This window comes from Dendrobates tinctorius, unplaced genomic scaffold (assembly GCF_039654945.1).
Source record: "Dendrobates tinctorius isolate UK_male_01 unplaced genomic scaffold, ASM3965494v1 ptg000075l, whole genome shotgun sequence".
Taxonomy (NCBI): Eukaryota; Metazoa; Chordata; class Amphibia; order Anura; family Dendrobatidae; genus Dendrobates; species Dendrobates tinctorius.
In genome coordinates, this window is record NW_027361743.1 from 23,372,418 (window position 1) to 23,395,219 (window position 22,802).

General features: G+C 45.4%; 1 protein-coding gene and 1 long non-coding RNA gene across 2 annotated transcripts in view; both read left to right on the forward strand.

Annotated features, from left to right (window-relative positions):
- The window catches only part of ZC3H12C (zinc finger CCCH-type containing 12C), a 289,373-nt gene that overhangs the window by 13,862 nt on the left and 252,709 nt on the right, over window positions 1–22,802 (forward strand). The window lies entirely within an intron of this gene.
- The window catches only part of LOC141096614 (uncharacterized), a 73,995-nt gene continuing 63,519 nt past the window's right edge, over window positions 12,327–22,802 (forward strand). Inside the window, exon 1 of the long non-coding RNA XR_012233722.1 lies at window positions 12,327–13,820. This is a non-coding gene — a long non-coding RNA (uncharacterized lncRNA). The remainder of the gene's footprint in view (window positions 13,821–22,802) is intronic.

Below are 22,802 nucleotides of genomic sequence, written 5' to 3' on the forward strand. Positions count from 1 at the left end.
CAGTCTGTCATTATTAGTTTGTTCCCTGTAATATATATTTACATTTTGTATGTAACCCCTTCTTATGTGCAGCACCATATAATCAATGGTACTCTAAAAATAAATAACAATAATAATTTGTTTTCAAAAAGGAGACAAGAAGAAGCCACTCCTAGAGTAGTTTCTTTGAGCACAATCGAGCGGGCAAGTTAAAATTTAGGATGGCCAATCCTTACTCCCCGTAACAATTGTAGTCAAAGGAGAGTCAGGAAACCCAATACAAATAGGACCAAGATAAGAACTCAGTGCTCGGATGAGCTGACGGTTCTTCCAACCTGAGCGTGACAGCTTCAAGTATTTCTATGCAGCTGTCATGCTCGTGTCGGGACAGCCAACCAGTCTGAGCACTGCTGTTTGATCTCGGTCCAATTTATACAACCGTCTGACTGCGCCCTAAGATGGATAGTCAATTGTGTCGGGTTCTGAAGATGTTTAATTGTTGTGCTAGGGGACTATTAGAGGGGGCTTATGTGCAGCAAGTACTGGGAGTGGGGGTACATGTCATTGTCATAGTATATTGAGAAAGATAGCTATGGTACAAGTCACCATGCTGAATCTATGGTCTCGGAGACGGAAATACTCTGTCTATTCTACAAGGCCGACACAGGCAGCAAGGACAACACAATATCATTTAGGTATATGCATGTGTGCATAATCTACTGAAATCGCTCTGTTTTGTGTAAATACTTAGTAAAGCTTATTGTTCACGCTGCTGCTGAGCCGAGTCTTCCGGGTGTATCAGGGGACTATAGAAATAGGATTATTCTTCTAAAATCAGACTATTTGAATAGAAGTAGTGTACATTTATTCCCTGCAAATATTGTAATTTCAGTTTTTCCTATTAGAGCTGCTGGTGACGGATCCATTGATACCGTCGAGAATGAATAGCACCGCCATAAAGTCTCCAACATCTATCATTTTCCATGTCATTATAGATATGATCATGTTATGGACGCTACTAATTTTTCATTGCTACTTGTATATGGTTAGTGGCTATGAGCATATTCTGGATAGGATATGAGGTTTTGATGTGTAAGGACCTTTGGAGTGGTGACACGTTTGACTATGTTGAGCTCAATAACCTTGTTTCTCTCGGTGTGAGATGTTGGGAAAAAGCGGCAATGTCCTCTATACATTGTTGACCGATCCAATTGGTAGATGTAATTTGTATGCCCATCTATTGTATAACATGACTTGCCTATATGGGGAGACACTATTACCATTTCTCTCTAAATCTGGATTATCACACGCGCCCAAATTGCGATTGAGTTTGGCAAGTTAGAGGCACTAGCAACTCCATTATTTTTGTAGCCCTTGTTATCATTTCCATGGCAGCCTATAATGCTGCGATAGTGTGGACATCTCATATTAGCGGTCTTATAACATTACATGGATTCGTAACATCTTGGGATGCTTTGCGGCTGACTCTGTTGCATTGTATCATACACCATGTTTGTTGGGACAGAATTTATTGACTATATGATGGTGCAGATATTTAGTATTACAACTTAGGGTGCCGTTACACTAAATGATGCACAGCAATCCCGATAGCGATACGACCTTGTCAGGATCGTTGGTGCCTCGCTATATGATCGCTGGTGAGCTGTCAAACAGGCAGACTCACCAGCGATCAGGACCAGCGAGGACGCTGGTATCCAAGGTAAATATCGGGTAACTAAGCGCACGCGTCACTTAGTTACCTGCTGTGTACCTTGGATACCAGTTCCCAGCGCGAGCACGCAGGTATCCAAGGTACACAGCGGGTAAATAAGCAGCGCGCGCGCTTAGTTACCCAATATTTACCTTGGATTCCAGCTCCCAACATCTGCTTACAGCACTGGGAGCTCGCTGATCGTTGGTCTCCCGCTGCCACGCGCGATGCGTGCTGGCCAGCGGGAGACCAACGATCAAAAAATGGCCCAGGACACTCCTGCACGATCAGCGATACCCAGCGGGGGGGGCGGTCGCTGATGCGTGTCACACACAGTGATCTCGCTGGCGAGATCGCTGTTGCGTCACAAAATCAACGATCTCGCTAGCGATCTCGCTTCTGTGTGTGACGGGGCCTTTATCCTCATCGCTTTGACTAGATTATATGTAGGGCACATAGTTCATGTCCTCTGTGACCTTCAATACTTCTTGTATCTTGGTGGATCTCAACCGATGACTCTTTTTATCATGAACAATAGGGAGATAGGGTCATCCATGCATGTGGCTCACTGTCGTGAAATCTGAGAGTGCTTGGCTCGGTTTCCTTCAAATTTCCTGTATCAGAGAGGACCATCCACGTATGTGATCACCACTCCTGAATGTGGTTGTGCTTTTGGGTCAGATGTAATCTAGATTCCAAAGTCTGATTGGGTGCCCCCATTCATTTTTATTTTGCCCAGACACCTCCACCAACCTATTCTTCTTGACAAAACAATGGACACCACAATGGTTCCTGACGGCTACCACTATAAAGCAATGGAATCTGTCAATCGACCTACTCTACCTATCAAAATAATGGGCAATATCATGAATCCTGACAGACCCCATTTTTGAGTTAATGGGAATTGCTCCCTGGCCTATTCTTCTGGTCAGAATGTTGAACGCCATGATGGACACTGGACAGACCCCCAATAGATCTCAATGAGATTTGGTGTTTGTGGTGAGATGGATTCGAGCAGTTTCAGTTAAAAATGGACACTCTGACATGGATGTAAACAGAAATAACTATTAACATTTCGGTACTTACTGTAGTAATGTGGGTCTCAGAGGAATTGTAACTGCTCATTTAGTCATGCTTTCCCCCCTTCTACCCACAGCAGAGGCTATAATGACTTTACGATCACTGTGCTGCCATTTCACCTTGAAAAGATTGGTAAACGCACAACATTACACATAATTATACTCTGTGGTCACCTAGTGTTGGAAAAGCCTCTGAAAAGGTCTCTGTGTTAAAATTACAGGTTTTACCAGAAACTTTGTAGGTTTAGCTTTATGTCGTTTTTGATCTGCAGACTGCCCTGACTATATGTATCCCTGCTTCTGGGCCATTTCTCAAAATACCAAGAACATAACTAGAGAATTTTTAACAACTGGATTTGTACTAAGTTCTAATCACGGAGCTCAGAATTACTTTGGGTTCTATTACTTCTCTCTAAAATAATGCAGAAGTTTTTGACAGATGGTCAGATTTTAGTGCATGGCCCCGGTCCTCAAAAATAGTTACCTACTTGAAAATGATGCATTGACAGAAACCGAAATGACCTGGTAATATAATTCTCCTCATCGGTACAATTACAGTGATGGCAAACTTGTCCAGTTTTTTTTATTATTGTAGTAATGAAAAAAAACCCTGAAATGTGTGGATAAAAAAATGAAGATTTTATCGCCATCTTCTGAGACCCGTAATGTTTTTATTTTTTGGTCAATAGAGCTGTGTAAGGGCTTATTTTTTGCGGGACAAACCACATGTTTCTTGATACTATTTTAGAATAGAAACAACATTTTGATCGCTTCTTGCTGCATTTTTTGCAGTTTTGTGGCAACAAAAAATACTATTTTGGCTGTTTATGGAGTTTACTGATTGGGTTAATTATTTTTACATATTGATAGATCTGGAAGATTCTGGAAGTATAGATGTCACATATGGGTATTTTTTTTATTATTATCTTTATTTCAAATGGGGGGTGACTAAAAAAAAATTTTTTCTTTTTTTTCACTTTTTACTCTATTTGTTAGTACTTGAACCTGCATTCATCTGATCACATGTGCTATATGCAGTAATACCACAATATTGTTGTACATAGTAAAAATTAAGGAATCCTTTGAAGCACAACCACAAGCATCCGTGCCAAAGCTCTGTTAGTGCTGCTGTCAGAGTTTGACAGTGGCATTTAACAGGTTATCAGTTGCAGGGGGAGCTATGGTTGAAGCACGGAGGTTGGTAGTTACAGATCAGGATTGATGTATAGAACTTGGTAGTTACAGTTCAGGATTGAGGCACAGAGCTTGGCAGTTGCATGTTAGGATTAAGGCACAGATCCTGGTAGTTACAGTTCAGGATTGAGGCACAGAGCTTGGCAGTTGCATGTTAGGATTAAGGCACAGATCCTGGTAGTTACAGTTCAGGATTGAGGCACAGAGCTTGGCAGTTGCACGTCAGGGTTGAGGCACAAAGCTTGGCAGTTGTACTTCAATATTGAGGCACAGAGGTTGGCAGTTACAGTTCAGGATTAAGGCACAAAGCTGGTTGCTACAGTTCAGAATTGAGGCACAGAGCCTGGTAGTTTCACTTCAAGATTGATGCACATAGCTAGTAGTTACAGTTCAGGATTGAGGCACAGACCTTTGCAGTTGCACTTAAGGATTGAGGCACAGAGCTTGGTAGTTACAGTTCAGGATTGAGGCACATAGTCTGCTAGTTACAGCTCAGGATTGAGGCACAGAGCTGGTTGTTACAGTTCAGGATTGAGGCACAGAGCTTGGTAGTTACACTTCAAGATTGAGGCACATAGCTAGTAGTTACAGTTCAGGATTGAGGCACAGACCTTGGCAGTTGCACTTAAGGATTGAGGCACAGAGCTTGGTAGTTACAGTTCAGGATTGAGGCACATAGCCTGCTAGTTACAGCTCAGAAATGAGGCACAAAGCTGGTTGCTACAGTTCAGGATTGAGGCACAGAGCTTGGTAGTTACAGTTCAGGATTGAGGCACAGAGCCTGGTAGTTACAGCTCAGGATTGAGGCACAAAGCTGGTTGTTACAGTTCAGGATTGAGGCAGAGAGTTTGGTAGTTGCAGTCCAGGATTGAGGCACAGAAACTGGCAGTTGCAATTCAGAATTGAGGCACATTGCCTGGTAGTTACAGTTTAGGATTGAGGCACAGAGCTGGTAGTTATAGCTCAGGATTGAGGCACAGAGCATCACATTAACAGCTCTGGATTAGGGAACGTTTGTGGTTAAGATCAAGATACATTTTACAGTATGAATTTGCTACCAACAATAGACACATCACAACAATTTTGTATTCGAGCTATGTACTTGACTCATCTTACAGTTTATCACACTTGCTACAGTCCACAGTTTCTCACTAAGAACAGTCCGCAGTTTTACTCACTGATGCAAGATACAGTTGTAATAAATGATGCAGGTTATTGTAGAACTCAAAGATGCAGGGTACCATCTTCCTCATTGTCTCATGCCACAAAAAAGCCTAATGGTACAGGCCACGGTATAGGCCACAGCAGGGTTGGACTGGGGTGACTAATGCCCACCAGAGGAATTGACTCTAGGGGCCCACACTCTAGCTACTATTAACGGTTTTACAGTATAAGGCTGGTTTCACATTAATGTTTTTTAGCGCAGCGCTTTGTGCGCGTCCATGCGCATGCGTCATGTGCCCCTATCTTAAACATGGGGGTGCATGGTGTAGCGTTTGCACGCGTTCGTATGAGTTTTTGTGTGCATGCATTTTTTTACAGTGTGCGCCTAGGCACCCCAGACACAACCTGTTGCATTATTGGGTCCGTCCAACGGCGTAAAAAAATGCTTGCGCACGGAATGCGCCAAAATAATGCATTACAGTCTATGGGAACGCAGACGCCTGCGTGTAAAAACGCATGCGTTTTAAGAGTTAACATGGCTAGAAACTGGTTAAATCGCATGCGCCTAAAAAATGCAAACGCGTTTTTTGCATGCGTTTCTATTGCGCACGAAGAGCTGCGCTAAAAAATGCTATTGTGAAAGTAGCGTAACTTGTTCATTTTTCAGCCTCTCACTAAAACGTGTGCCTTTAACCCCTTCCTGACATCCGACGTACTATCCCGTCCACGGTACCCGGGCCCGTATGACCGTGGACGGGATAGTACGTCTACCGCGATCAGCGGCGCCCACGTGGTGAGCGCCGCTGATCGCGGCCGGGTGTCAGCTGATTATCACAGCTGACACCCGGCACTATGTGTCAGGGGCGGTCACGGACCGCCCCCGACACGTTAACCCCTTGCACACCGCGATCAAACATGATCGCGGTGTACAGGGAGTTAAAGGGAAGCATCGGCAGGGAGGGGGCTCCCTCCGTGCTTCCCTGAGCCCCCCACGGCAGCGCAATGTGCAGCGCTGCTGCGGGGGGCTCCTATCCTCCAGGCCCCCGAATCCAAGATGGCGACGGGGGCCTACGGGGACCTGAGGAAGCTGGCTTCCTCAGTGCCTGCAAAGCGCAGGCAAGAGGAAGTCTGCTTCAATGCTTGTGACAGATTGCTGATCTGTCACAGTGATCTGTGATGTGACAGATCAGTGATCTGTCACAGGACAGTGATGTCCCACCTGGGACTATGTAATAAAGTAAAAAAAAAATTTAAAAAAATGTAAAAATAAATTTAAAAAAATCGCCAAATAAATTAGTAAAAAAAAAAAAAAATATTCCCCAATAAATTCATTTTTTGAAAATAATAAAAAAAAAACCAATAAAAGTACACATATTAGGTATCGCCGCGTCCGTAATGACCCGCCCTATAAAACAGTCCCATTAGTTAACCCTTTTAGCGAACCCCTTAAAAAATAAAAATAAAAAACGAAGCAAAAAATAATGATTTATTATCATACCGCCAAACAAAAAGTGTAATAACGCACGATCAAAAAGACGCATATAAATATCCATGGTACCGCTGAAAACGTCATCTTGTCCCGCAAAAAACGAGCCACCACACAGCATCATCAGCGAAAAAATAAAAAAGTTATAGCTCACAGAATAAAGCGATGCAAAAATAATTATTTTTTATATAAAATAGTTTTCATTGCATAAAACCGACAAAAACATAAAAAAAGACCTAAATGAGGTATCGCTGTAACCGTACTGACCCGAAGAATAAAACCGCTTTATCAATTTTACCGCACGCGGAACGGTGTAAACGCACCCCCCCAAAAGAAATTCATGAAACGCTGGTTTTTGTTCATTCTGCGTCCCAAAAATAGGAATAAAAAGCGATCAAAAAATGTCACGTGCCCGAAAATGGTACCAATAAAAACGACAACTCGTCCCGCAAAAAATAAGACCTCACATGACTCAGTGGGTCAAAATACGGAAAAATTATAGCTCTCAAAATGAGGTGATGCAAAAACTATTTTACAATAAAAAGCGTCTTTTAGCGTGTGACAGCCGCCAAACATAAAAACCGCCATAAATAGTAAATCAAACCTCCCGTTATCACCCCCTTAGTTAGGGAAAAATAATAAAACTAAAAAAAAAGTATTTATCTCCATTTTCCCGTTAGGGTAAGGCTGTGTGCACACGCTGCGGATTAGGTGCGGATTCATCCGCGCGGATTTTGTAAAATCCGCAGGTGAAACCGCAGGTCAAAAGACCTGCGGTTTTACCTGCAGATTGCTCTGCGGTTTTGTCCTGCGGTTTTTCATCTCCTCATTAGAGGAGATGGCAAACCGCAGGAGAATCCGCAGAAAGAATTGACATGTCAATTCTTTCTGCGGATTGAAAACCGCAGATAATCCGCGCGGAAAATTCCGCACCGTCTGCACTGCGGTTTTTGATTCCCATAGGGAATCATGGTACTGGGGTCCGCAGCAGCCAAAACCGCTGCGGAACCGCAGCAAAATCCGCAGCGTGTGCACACAGCCTTAGGGTTAGGGCTAGGGTTAGGGCTAGGGTTAGGGTTAGGGCTAGGGTTAGGGCTAGGGCTAGGGCTAGGGCTAGGGTTAGGGCTAGGGTTAGGGCTAGGGTTAGGGCTCAGATTAGGGTTAGGGGTGTGTTGGGGTTAGGGTTGGAGTTATAATTGGGGGTTTCCACTGTTTGGGCACATCAGGGGCTCTCCAAATGCAACATGGCGTCTGATCTCAATTCCAGCCAATTTTGAGTTGAGAAAGTCAAATGGTGCTCCTTCCCTTCCAAGCTCTGCCATGCGCCCAAACAGTGTTTTACCCCCACATGTAGGGTATCAGCCTACTCAGGACAAATTGCAAAACAAGTTTTGGGGTCCAATTTCTCCTGTTACCCTTAGGAAAATAAAAAATTGGTGGCAAAAATATTTTTTTATTTTCACGTCCGAGTGTTATAAACTTCTGTGAAGCACTTGGGGGTTCAAAGTGCTCACCACACATCTAGATAAGTTCCGTGGGGGGTCTAGTGTCCAAAATGGGGTCACTTGTGGGGAGTTTCAATAGTTTAGGTACATCAGGGGCTCTCCAAACGCACATGACACCCGCAAACCATTCAATCAAAGTCTGCATTCCAAAACGTCACTGCTTCCCTTCCGAGCCCCGACGTGTGTCCATACAGTAGTTTTCTCCCACATATGGGGTGTCAGCGTACTCAGGCCAAATTGGACAACAACTTTTGGGGTCCAATTTCTCCTGTTACCCTTGGGAAAATGAAAAAATTGGGGACTAATTGATCATGTTTCTGGAAAAAATACGATTTTTTTATTTTCATGCCCTGGCATTATAAACTTCTGTGAAGCCCATGGGGGTTCAAAGTGCTCACCTCACATCTAGATAAGTTCCTTAGTGGGTCTAGTTTTCAAAATGGGGTCATTTGTGGGGGGTTTCCACTGTTTAGGTACATTAGGGGCTCTCCAAAGGCAACATGACACTCGCAGACCATTCCATCAAAGTCTGCATACCAAAACGTCACTACTTCCCTTCCGAGCCCCGACGTGTGCCCATACAGTAGTTTTCACCCACATATGGGGTATCAGCATACTCAGGACAAATTGGACAACAACTTTTGGGGTCCAATTTCTCCTGGTACCCTTGGGAAAATAAAAAAATGGTGACTAAAAGATCATGTTTGTGGAAAAAATACGAATTTTTTATTTTCACGCCCGGGCGTTATAAACTTCTGTGAAGCACTGGGGGGTTCAAAGTGCTCACCACACATCTAGATAAGTTCCTTGGGGGGTCTAGTTTACAAAATTTTGTCATTTGTGGGGGGTTTCCACTGCTTAGGTACATTAGGGGCTCTCCAAAGGCAACATGACACCCGCAGACCATTCCATCAAAGTCTGCATTCCAAAACGTCACTACTTCCCTTCCGAGCCCCGACGTGTGCCCATACAGTAGTTTTCTCCCACATATGGGGTATCAGCATACTCAGGACAAATTGGACATTAACTTTTGGGGTCCAATTTCTCCTGGTACCCTTGGGAAAATAAAAAAATGGTGACTAAAAGATCATGTTTGTGGAAGAAATACGAATTATTTATTTTCACGCCTGGGCATTATAAACTTCTGTGAAGCACTGGGGGGGTCAAAGTGCTCACCACACATCTAGATAAGTTCCTTAGGGGGTCTAGTTTCCAAAATGGTGTCATTTGTGGGGGGTTTCCACTGTTTTGGTACATCAGGAGTTTTCCAAACGCGACATGGTGTCCGATCTCAATTCCAGCCAAAAACGTCAAATGGCGCTGCTTCCCTTCCGAGCTCTGCCATGCGCCCAAATAGTGGTTTACCCCCACATGTGGGGTATCAGCGTACTCAGAATAAATTGCACAATAACTTTTATGGTCCTGTTACCCTTGGAAAAATAAGAATTGAGGGTGAAAAGATCATTTTTGTGGAAAAAATATGATTTTTTAATTGTATGGCTTTATGTTATAAACTTCTGTGAAGCCCATGGGGGTTCAAAGTTCTCACCACACATCTAGATAAGTTCCTTAGGGGGTCTAGTTTCCAAAATGGTGTCATTTGTGGGGGATTTCCACTGTTTTGGTACATCAGGGGTTTTCCAAACGCGACATGGTGTCCGATCTCAATTCCAGCCAAAAACGTCAAATGGCGCTGCTTCCCTTCCGAGCTCTGCCATGCGCCCAAATAGTGGTTTACCCCCACATGTGGGGTATCAGCGTACTCAGGACAAATTGCACAATAACTTTTAGGGTCCTGTTACCCTTGGAAAAATAAGAATTGAGGGTGAAAAGATCATTTTTGTGGAAAAAATATGATTTTTTAATTGTATGGCTGTATGTTATAAACTTCTGTGAAGCCCATGGGGGTTCAAAGTTCTCACCACACATCTAGATAAGTTCCTTAGGGGGTCTAGTTTCCAAAATGGTGTCATTTGTGGGGGGTTTCCACTGTTTTGGTACATCAGGGGTTTTCCAAACGCGACATGGTGTCCGATCTCAATTCCAGCCAAAAACGTCAAATGGCATTGCTTCCCTTCCGAGCTCTGCCATGCGCCCAAATAGTGGTCTACCCCCACATGTGGGGTATCAGCGTACTCACGACAAATTGCACAATAACTTTTAGGGTACTGTTACCCTTGGGAAAATAAAAATTGGGGTGAAAAGATCATTTTTGTGGAAAAAATATGATTTTTTAATTGTACCGCTGTACGTTATAAACTTCTGTAAAGCCCTTGTGGGTTCAAAGTTCTCACCACATATCTAGATAAGTTCCTTGGGGTGTCTAGTTTCCAAAATGGGGTCACTTGTAGGGGGTTTCCACTGTTTAGGTACATCAGGGACTCTCCAAACGTGACTTGGCGTCCGATCTGAATTCCAGCCAATTTTGCATTGAAAAAGTCAAACGGCGCTCCTTCCATTCTGAGCTCTGCCATGCGCCGAAACAGTCGTTCCCCCCCACAAATCAGGTATCAGCGTACTCAGGACAAATTGCACAATAACTTTTGCAGTCCAATTTCTCCTGTTACCCTTGGTAAAATAAAAAAAATTGAACCTGAAGTATTTTTTTTGTGAAAAAAAGTTAGATGTTCATTTCTTTTTAAATATTCAAAAAAATTCCTGTGACGAACCTAATGGGTTAATAAACTTCTTGAATGTGGTTTTGAGCACCTTAAGGGGTTCAGTTTTTAGAATGGTGTCTATCATATAGACCCCTCAAAGTGGCTTCAAATGTGATGTGGTCCTAAAAATAAAATGGTGTTGTAAAAATGAGAAATCGCTGGTCAACTTTTAACCCTTATAACTTCCTAACAAAAAAAAATTTTGGTTCCAAAATTGTGCTGATGTAAAGTAAACATGTGGGAAATGTTACTTATCAAGTTTTTTGTGTGCTTTAAGGGCATAAAAATTCAAAGTTGGAAAATTGCGAAATTTTCTAAATTTTTGCCAAATTTCCATTTTTTTCACAAATAAACGCAAGTTATTTGAATGAAATTTTACCACTAACATGAAGTACAATATGTCACGAGAAAACAATGTCAGAATCACCGGGATCAATGGAAGTGTTCCACAGTTATGACCTCATAAAGGTACAGTGGTCAGAATTGTAAAAATTGGCCCGGTCATGAACGTGCAAACCACCCTTGGGGGTGAAGGGGTTAAGCAAACTATACAATGTGCAAAAGAACTGTATTGTGTACTGCTCCATATCAAACGCTTTCTTTTTAAGCAACTGATTTATTGTAGTTGATACCTATGGGAGGCAGATGCAGTGGAAGCATTGGCGGGAGGCAGATGGGGTTGAAGCATTGGCGGGAGGCAGATGGGGTTGAAGCATTGGCGGGAGGCAGATGCAGTTGGGGACACAAAGGTCTAAAGAGCAGGAGATTTTGAGGACCACAGTGTCAGGTTCAACAGAGGTAACTGAAATAATTGGCATGGGCAAGATCATGTCGATATATCAGGCTGCATTTCGATTTCCGTTATTATTGATTTGCCAGCCTTATTGTACGACATGGAAGCTCTGCACTAGGGAGGAGTATGGGGGAGATTTGTCAAAATTGTGTGAAGGAAAAGTGGCTTAACCTATTTTCAGACTAGCGTTCTGAGGCGCAGCGCTGGGCCGCCGCTAAGCTCTGCCCCCGGCCGCTCCTCCTCCAGTCAGCTCCTCCTATGATTGCATGACGCTGCATGCGATCAGCGTACCCTATATTTTAGCGTTGGGTACGCTGGCCGTGTGCTGGTATGATTTTTCCGGCGCTTGCACCCGAGTCCAGTCACCGTGGACGACTTGCATCTCTGTGTACTCTGTGGGTTGCCTGGCCTCACTCTGGCCATGACACACCTGATAATCACTAAGCACTCACTCAGACCTTAAGGCCCCATCACACTAAACAATGCACCAGCGATCCCGACAACGATACGACCTTGTCAGGATCGCTGGTGCCTCGCTACATGATCGCTGATAACCTGTCAAACAGGCAAATCTCACCAGCGATCAGGACCAGCGAGGACGCTGGTATCCAAGGTAAATATCGGGTAACTAAGAGCGCGCGGGTCGCTTAGTTACCTGCTGTGTACCTTGGAAACCAGCTCCCAGCGCGAGCACGCAGGTATCCAAGGTACACAGCAGGTAACTAAGTGGCGCGCGCGCTTAGTTACCCGATATTTACCTTAGATACCAGCTCCCAGCATCTTACAGCGCTGGGAGCTCGCTGATCATTGGTCTCTCACTGCCACACACAGCAATGCGTGCTGGCCAGCGGGAGACCAACGATCAAAAAATGGCCCAGGACGTTCCTGCACAATCAGCGATACCTGGCGGGGGGGGGGGGCGGTCGCTGATCCCCGTCACACACAGCGAGATCGCTGGCGAGATTGCTGTGGCATCACAAAATCAGCGATCTCGCTGTGTGTGACGGGGCCTTTACTAACCCTTTCCTGCAGGACTTTTATCACAGAAACCTGTGGCTTTCAGCCACATGGAAGACCTGGATCTGGAATGAAACAAACTGCAACAAATTACTAGCCTGTGGTCTGCTTCATATACAACATCCAGAGCAAGCTTTCCCTACATCCTCTGTCTTGGACACTAACATGTCCAAGACTAACATTTACTTTTATTATTATCAGTCTGCCTTGCAGTCACAGCTATGATGTGACTGCCATGCACACCTATGGCCTTCATACACCTCAGTGCATATCCTAGGGAGAGACTACACAGCAACAACCCCTACCTGTGACATTGGTCACTGCTTCACCACTGCAATCCCAGCTACACCTGTGATCGCAGTGCATTCCCGTAGCCTTGATACGCCTCCGTGCGTATCCTGGAGAGAACATACAGCGCCCCCTAGCTGTAACTGGGGTCACTGCCTCTCAATACATACAAGTTAGTGCAGACATGCACTAATAAACAGTACACACAGACATGCAGGCAAACATGCACACAAACACAAGCACACACACTCACAAAAATGCAAACACACATACATACACATGCAGGCAAGCATACACACATGAAAACACATGCATGCAGACAAGCACACACAGAGAAATGCACATGCAGTCATGCACAAACACACGCTGATACGCACACACATATAAAGAAATGCACACGTTGTGGTGTAGTAACCACTATGTCCGCTAGGGGGTGCTGTGTGGAGGTTCCAAGGGAGAGGATGAGTGGCAGAATCCTGAAGGATGGTTGTGTATCTCAAAGGGGGTGGATTTGAGATGGAGACTTAGTTATGCGTATTGATCAGCAATGGTATTGCTGAGGTGTTATTTCAAGGTATAAGGGAGAAGTCTCTAGGTAACTTGGGAGTTGGGCGGGCCAGTTACCTACAAACCCACCCAGGGGTGTGTCTGAAAACGCCTGTATTAAAAAAGCGATGTGAGTATGTGAAGGACCTGTAATGAGGTCATAGTCACGTGACCCAGTGGGCGTGGCTATAGACCATATAATGTGGCCAGGGTAGGTCACATGGGGTGAATGCAGGGACCTGGTTGGTCCAGAGTGGAAGGTCCCGTGAGCAGGATTGTCTCCTGGCTAACAGCCTGTGTGTGGCTGGGTGTAATGGCTGCCAGAGCCTGAAAGTTCCCTGGATGGATATGGACGCCTGCAGCATGAGTGACGGAACCATGTGGAGACCCTGACGTAGGTGAGATAATTGTGAGGCTAAGTGAGCCTGCGTACTGGACATTGATAATAAGAGTGAAGCATTATACTGGACGCTATACTGGTAATACTATTAAGTAAACTATCTGTTGCTGCTGTGGTTTATGAGGCGTGAATAAACCGCAAGGACTGTATGATTTGATGGAAAATCCGTGCCGGAACTGGTTTTTGTTCGCTGCAAGCGAGAATCCCCTAAGTAAATAACAGAGCTACCTCACAATGTGCACACAAGTGCAGGCGCACACAGTCATGCACAGACACCCACGCAAAAGTAGGCAATCGCAGCTAAGCACACACAGAGATGCAGACACACACACATACACGTAGGGAAGCATGCACACACGTGTGTAGACACATATACACAGAAATGCACATGTACACACATGCAGTACGTACACCCAGGCAGACATGTGTGGCACCCCTGCGGGTCCAGACACCACAGAGGTACTGCACCTCAACCGGAGGTGTGGTATCCCACGACCAGGTGAGGTGGATGCATCCGACCAGATTTCATCACTCACACCCCACACACACACAGAAGTGTAGCAGAGCACCCTTCATGGCTCCCTGCTTGGAACACGAAGTGTGCTGGAAGGTGGGTGGAGCGTAGCAAGGCGGGATAGTCTAGGCTGAGGTTTGAGAGCAGAGTCCCTGAGAGGGAGGGAAGGAGAAGGATGTAGTCTGCGCAGCTCCCAACTGTATGGGGAGTGTGTGTGACTCCGGAAATACATATACGGAGATTCACATTTTCCCCTACACCGTATTCAGCTGTCCGCTTCTGATACCGTACAGTATATCTGCTGTTTGGATTATGGTCAAATCCATACTGAGACAGCGTGTGTGTGTGACATCGGAAATACATATATACGGACATTTACATTTTTCCATACACCGTATAGAGCTGTCCGCTTCTGATACAGTATCATATCTGCTGTTTGGATGACTGCCAAATCCATACTGAGACAGCGTGTGTGTGTGACTCCGGAAATACATATACGGACATTTACATTTTCCCATACGCCATATAGAGCTGTCCGCTTCTAATACAGTATAGTATATCTGCTGTTTGGATGACGGTCAAATTCATACTGAGACAGCGTGTTTGTGACTCTGGAAATACATATACATACATTTACATTTTTCCATACACCGTATAGAGCTGTCCGCTTCTGATACAGTATCATATCTGCTCTTTGGATGACGGTTAAATCCATACTGAGACAGCGTGTGTGTGTGACACCGGAATTACATATACGGACATTTACATTTTCCCATACACCATATAGAGCTGTCCGCTTCTGATACAGTATCGTATATCTGCTGTTTGGATTATGGTCAAATCCATACTGAGACAGTGTGTGTGTGTGACTCCGGAAATACATATACGGACATTTACATTTTTCCATACACCTTATAGAGCTGTCCGCTTCTGATACAGTATCGTATATCTGCTTTTTGGATTATGGTCAAATACATACTGGGAGAGCGTCTGTGACTAAGGAAACATATACAGAGATTTTCCTTACACCTTATACAGCTGTACGCTCCTCATACAGTACCATATATTTGCTGGTATTTTTTGTACTTTTCCCCAAACATGAGGAAGTATGGTGGAAGGGTTCCGCAGACGTGGGTGGGGGGGCAGCTGGTACTGATGGTGGTGCATCTACTGGTTATGCCAAAAGCACAATAGCAGCTACAGCAGGAGATGTTGAGCCTGCATCATCGTCTGGCTCAAGAAGGCCTGTAAGGTTCCCTTTTCTGGGAGTAGGTAAACCGCTTTTAAAGCCGGAGCATCAGGAACAGGTCTTGGCTTACATTGCCGAAACAGCCTCCAGCTCAATCACCTCCTCTTCTGAAGTTTCAAAAACTGCAAGCACTGAGTCGTCAGTGCAGGCTTCTGGTGAGGAACAACATCTTTCCTTGTGTCCTTCACCCCCACCAAAAGTGAAGGATGCGGCAGGCCACATTTCAGATTACTCCATGGAGCTCTCTTCACATACCATGCCTGAATTCCCCAGTCCAAGATGAATCTGACATGGAGTGCACTGATGCACAGCCACTGCTAGATGATTCTGCTGGTACATTGACCCAGAGCACTACATTGCCCTCGCAGCCTACTAAGCCAGAATCTGACCCTGATGAAACTCAGGTGCCCCTTCCCGCATACTATACCACCTTACACGGTGCCACAGAGGGAGGTGCAGATGAAATTGAAGAGGAGGTGATGGATGACCCAGTTGTTGACCCTGATTGGCATCCATTGGGGGAAGAGGGTGCCATTGGCAATAGCTCAGAAGAGGAGAAGGATCCGCAGCAGGCATCGTCATCGCAGCAGCGGTTATTTGGCAGGCCCATAGCTGTCCAAAAATGTGGTAAAAAAAAAGCAAAAAGAGTTGCAGGACAGCTTGGCCAGACGGTCAAATTAGCACAGCGTGATAGCCCTGAAAATTTATTCCATAGGAGGAAGAGTGCAGTGTGGCACTTTTTTGACCAAACCTTTGCCTCATCAATAGGATTTATCTGTAAGAAGTGCGAAAGGACCTTTAGCCGAGGGAAAAATCTCTGAAATTTGAATACCAGTTGCTTAGACATTTAACCACCATGCACTTGCAAGCGTGGTGTCACGTGCCCCGTCCTGAGTGACACGGCCAGTAACTAATACAACAAGACGCGACACGTGTAATTGTCCTATGTGACGCGGCCCGCAGGCCGGTAGCTAATACAATAAGACAAGGGAATAGGGAAACCTGGGTAACAATAACAATGGTGGCACTGCGATGGGGAACGGGAGACGTGGAGACCTCCTGCACTCCCCTGAGTCAGTGTCTCTACACTCCTTACGTTCCCTAGGCCGGTTCCGCACCGGGCGCCAACTAGAAACCTAAAAACCCTGACTCGCCCTGCACCTAAACCCTCACTAGGGAATTGGTCGGTGCGGAAACTAATCCCACCACTGCACTAAACACACATAAGGAAAAGTGACATAAGAGGGGAACACCACTTAGCTTTGCTCAGTTGCTTACGCTTCCAGCAACAGAGCCCACCACCTGCGTGCATCTTTTCCTCTGACCGGATCCAACACCATAGTGCAGCCTTGGAGCAAACAGAGTCCACCACCTGCATGCAGCTGTCCCGAAACAGAGTGCAGCAAATGAGTCCAGCTTTTCTGCCAAAGAGTCCAACATTTTGAGTCCAGCATTCCAGCAACGGAATCCAGCATCCTGAGTGCAGCTCTACACTATAGCTGCCACTCCACCAAGCAATGCCAGCCCTCCTTGCAGACACCATAGCTGACACTCCACCAATCCATGCCAGCCCTCCTTGCAGATACCATAGCTGCTACTCCAGCACTCTAACTGGGCTGCCAGTGACTCTCCTTCAGCTCCATTCTTTTCCCAAGCTTGCTTTCAAAAGAGAAACTTATCACCCACAGTGATTAACACACCTGATACTCTTTTATAGAGCAATTACACCTGTTACATAATTACGTGCACAAACCAAGGTAACCAAAGTGCAATGACCCTAATGGCCACCGGGGGAAAACTACAACTGAAATCACCACAGTGCAATGACCCTAATGGCCACTGGGGGCAAAACCACCTTTGGCACACAGCCAAAGGAAAACAAAGGTTACTTTGTGCATTTAATCTGTCAGATCCAACCTGGATCGTGACAGTACCCTCCCCTTAATGAGGGGCCACTAGACCCTCAAGACCACTCCTCATCAGGGCACCACCTGCAGCGGAGACACCTAGATCCAGAGTTCACCCCTGCAACTACCTGCACTTCAGGTTTATGACAAACCCACCGCTGGTATTGGCAAAGTATGTTCTGGAGGCACCACTCATCTCCAAAGCGTCGACCTGGGGAGCGAGTTATGTATGTGTATGTTCAGTATGAGCTGGTAAGACTCCGCAACACACTTCCAGATGTTTTTGGCGGCCACTAGCGATGAGCGACTTTGCCTTTTTTCGGGTCGAGTCGGGTTTCATGAAACCCGACTTTCTCAAAAGTCGGGTCGAACGAAATCGGCCGATTATCATGAAAAGTCGAAGGCCGACTGAAACTCGAAACCCAATGCAAGTCAATGGGGAAGCAAAGTCGGCAGGGAGTGGAGGACATTAAACACATCTACAGTGCCCATTTGAATGGCAAAAACATCAATTTTTATTGCTGAAGCTTGTCAACCTTAATTTACTTCATAATACTAGTTACGCACTGAAAACTGGGGGTTATATGGCTAAAGTTGTGGAGGGGTAGGGCTGGCTCCAGGTTTTCATGTGCCCTGGGCCAAAGAGCGCCCCTTTAACACATTCCACAACTCATGATGCTCTGATACGGTAGAGAAATAGCGGTATAGTACAATGAAAAATACTTCACTTTTTACATCTCATGACTGATATCCATTTTTAATAGCTCCAAAAACAGACAGTATGTTACTCCATACAGTATTATGGGCACCGCATAGTGCACTATACAGAGTAATGAGGCCCATATACAGTGGGGAAAAAAAGTATTTAGTCAGTCAGCAATAGTGCAAGTTCCACCACTTAAAAAGATGAGAGGCGTCTGTAATTTACATCATAGGTAGACCTCAACTATGGGAGACAAACTGAGAAAAAAAAATCCAGAAAATCACATTGTCTGTTTTTTTTTTCATTTTATTTGCATATTATGGTGGAAAATAAGTATTTGGTCAGAAACAAAATTTCATCTCAATACTTTGTGATATATCCTTTGTTGGCAATGACAGAGGTCAAACGTTTTCTGTAAGTCTTCACAAGGTTGCCACACACTGTTGTTGGTATGTTGGCCAATTCCTCCATGCAGATCTCCTCTAGAGCAGTGATGTTTTTGGCTTTTCGCTTGGCAACACGGACTTTCAACTCCCTCCAAAGGTTTGCTATAGGGTTGAGATCTGGAGACTGGCTAGGCCACTCCAGGACCTTGAAATGCTTCTTACGAAGCCACTCCTTCGTTGCCCTGGCGGTGTGCTTTGGATCATTGTCATGTTGAAAGACCCAGCCACGTTTCATCTGCAATGCCCTTGCTGATGGAAGGAGGTTTGCACTCAAAATCTCACGATACATCGCCCCATTCATTCTTTCATGTACCTGGATCAGTCGTCCTGGCCCCTTTGCAGAGAAACAGCCCCAAAGCATGATGTTTCCACCACCATGCTTTACAGTAGGTATGGTGTTTGATGGATGCAACTCGGTATTCTTTTTCCTCCAAACACGACAAGTTGTGTTTCTACCAAACAGTTCCAGTTTGGTTTCATCAGACCATAGGACATTCTCCCAAAACTCCTCTGGATAATCCAAATGCTCTCTAGCAAACTTCAGACGGGCCCGGACATGTACAGGCTTAAGCAGTGGGACACGTCTGGCACTGCAGGATCTGAGTCCATGGTGGCGTAGTGTGTTACTTATGGTAGGCCTTGTTACATTGGTCCCAGCTCTCTGCAGTTCATTCACTAGGTCCCCCCGCGTGGTTCTGGGATTTTTGCTCACCGTTCTTGTGATCATTCTGACCCCACAGGGTGGGATTTTGCGTGGAGCACCAGATCGAGGGAGATTATCAGTGGCCTTGTATGTCTTCCATTTTCTAATTATTGCTCCCACAGTTGATTTCTTCACTCCAAGCTGGTTGGCTATTGCAGATTCAGTCTTCCCAGCCTGGTGCAGGGCTACAATTTTGTTTCTGGTGTCCTTTGACAGCTCTTTGGTCTTCACCATAGTGGAGTTTGGAGTCAGACTGTTTGAGGGTGTGCACAGGTGTCTTTTTATACTGATAACAAGTTTAAACAGGTGCCATTACTACAGGTAATGAGTGGAGGAAAGAGGAGACTCTTAAAGAAGAAGATACAGGTCTGTGAGAGCCAGAAATCTTGATTGCTTGTTTCTGACCAAATACTTATTTTCCACCATAATATGCAAATAAAATGAAAAAAAAACAGACAATGTGATTTTCTGGATTTTTTTTTCTCAGTTTGTCTCCCATAGTTGAGGTTTACCTATGATGTAAATTACAGACGCCTCTCATCTTTTTAAGTGGTGGAACCTGCACTATTGCTGACTGACTAAATACTTTTTTTCCCCACTGTATTTCTCCATACAGAATCATTGGTCCCATTATAATGTTTGAAACAGTATATGATGAGCTCCACATAATGCTACAGTATATGTTGGTCCTCAAGGATGAAGCTCCACTGTCTTATGGGCACAAATAATGCTCCATATATAATGGGGCCCCATTTCTAATGCTCCAGTGTATAATGGGCCCTGTAAATGCTGCTCCAGTGTCTGATGTCCACCTTTGGAATGCTCCAGTGTATGGTGGGCCCCATATATCATTCTCCAGAGTATAATGCTCCCCAAAAATTGCTGTCCCAACATTGAAAACAATTAGACTCCTCGCTAGGGAATCCCTGTACTAGTCTGGACTCCTCGTCGTCCCCATCTTCCATCTCACTACACTTGGCTGTTTAGGCAGAGGGCGTACAGACGTGATGTCATTGCGCTCTCTGATCAGAAGACGTCATGGCGGTGGAGCAGGGAGAGGAAAGTATTTCAACTTTGCAAGTGCTGTGATCCGGAGCAAGCAGGGGGGCCCACTCGTTGGCGACGGCACTGGCACAGAGCCCCTCATAGTACGGCGGTGTGTCTGACGGCGATGTGTCTGACGGCGGGTGGGCCCTCCCACTGGCAGAGACACTTTTGCGTACTATGAGGGGCCCTGTGCCAGTGCCATCGCTCATGCGTATGCCCCCACCTGCTCAAGGAACCTGCACTTTCATCTGCACCTTCCTCTTTGTCACCTTGTAAGGTGGTATAGTATGCGGGAAGGGGAACCTGAGTTTCCTCAGGGTCACATTCTGGCTGTGTAGAGTGTGAGGGGAATGTAGTGGTCTGGGTCAATGTACCAGCAGAATCATCTAGCAGTGGCTGGGCATCAGTGCACTTGTGGCGTCCCCAGGAGTACGGTCACCACAGTGGCATTACCTTCCTCCTAGGGAGTGTGATGTCATGCTTGGGAGCAACGAAGGATCTCTCTAGCAGTTCAACCAACATGCAACACATTTCCCACTCAAGGCCAGCAGGGAGACCTCTGAACCTGACTGCTGAGGAGCTGCTTTCTGTGGTCGGGAGGAGGTAAGTTAGGGCACTCTGCGCAGGGAAGGGGAAGTGTGTGGACTTGAGAAGGGGAGCTGGAGGATGAGCAGAGTTAAGGCTCACTCCTAGCTGGAGCGCATGGTCCGGATTCCGGTCTCCAAGTTTGTAGGGACACTGACGTTCCTGCAGCCGAGACTGGAGGAAGTAGCAGTTGTAAATGCTCTGTACCCAACTAAGGCTCAGAGGCCCCAGCATCGACATGTGGAAGCAAGAAGGAAAAGGCTACAGCTGCCTGCCATACGAGAAAGTTCCAAAAGAGAGTCAACAGGGGGAACTTCATTGAACTCAGCACTGCGAATACCTCAGATAAGCGCTAGAACGGAGGCCACACTACCTATCTGCAGAGAGAGAATTCCAAATTGGCTTCCAGGCTGACCAACTCCTTCTCCATCTGTACTCTGGGTAATGGATGGCACTTACCAAGTACAGGTAAAGGAACTGCATGACTGTGTCTGTCATCTTTCTCCTGCGCCTGGCGCACGGCTCTGCTACATCCTGCACTGCACTCCATCTACCAACTCTTTCATCTGCCCTGCGACTACGGCCCTACCTGTGCAGTGCTTCTACATCTTAGCTGCACCACAACATCTGTCCCAGAGAAGCGACACTGCAGCACTTGTCAATCTAATCAGAAACGACAGGTGGCGTCATGTATCATTCACCTATAAACGTAATTCACCCCTTTGCATGGACGCCCAGGGCCACGGAATGGATCACCACCACCGTGACACATCCCTGTGAGACACCCGCCCGGTACCAATTAACCCCACTGCCCTGGCTGGCCACCCACACTCCATGTCTGATTCATCTTGGACTTGGGAATTCACGATTTGACTTGATAACCCAGGCATGGTATGATAGAAAGAGCTACATGGACTAATGTGAAGTGTGGCCTGCTGCATCATTCACTTTTGGTGGGAGGTGAAGGACACAAGGAAAGGGGTTCTTCCTGACCAGGAGCCTCCACTGATGACTCAGTGCTTGCATTTTTTGAAACTTCAGAAGAGGAGGGCATATTTGCTGGAGTCTGTTTCGGCAATGTAACCAAAACCAGTTCCTCATGCTACGCTTTTAAAAGAGGTTAACCTACTCCCAGAAAAGGTAGCCTTCCAGGCGTTCCGGAGCCAGACCATGACGCAGGCTCAACACCTCCTGCCTTACAGTGGCGTAGCAACTGTTTGTGGCGCCTGGGGCGGTCGAAAAATTTGCCGCCCCTTTGGTCGTTGATAATTCGGAAGCATCCAAAGAGCCCACACTACACTCAAAGATCTAATTTTTAGTCTTCTACTAACTCTGCTGTTATTATTTCTAAATTTCTAGACATTCATCTTCTTGCAGTTCTCTCTCTCTCTCTCTCTCTCTCTCTCTCTATATATATATATATATATATATATATATATATATATATATGTATGTATTAGCTTGATGATGCTGGATGAAGACCTAATGGCTTTTTTAATAATAATTTTTAATAATGTGACAGAAAAAAAAACAGTGCAAATTATTTTGGCGGACAGGGGGCGGACACTGACAGCTTGGGGCCCCTGTGCAAGAAATGTGTCCGGGCCCCCCTCCTTTTATGGCATCAGAGCTACGTGTGTGTGTGTGTGTGTGTGTGTATATATATATGTATATATACATATATAGAGATTGATATTATATAGCCACACACACATACAGGTATATATATTACATAGTCTCCTTTATTATGTTTATTGCTGTCCCTTACACAGTGCCCTCTCTTGTTATGTACAGTACCGTCCCTTACATATTGGATTATATAGAGC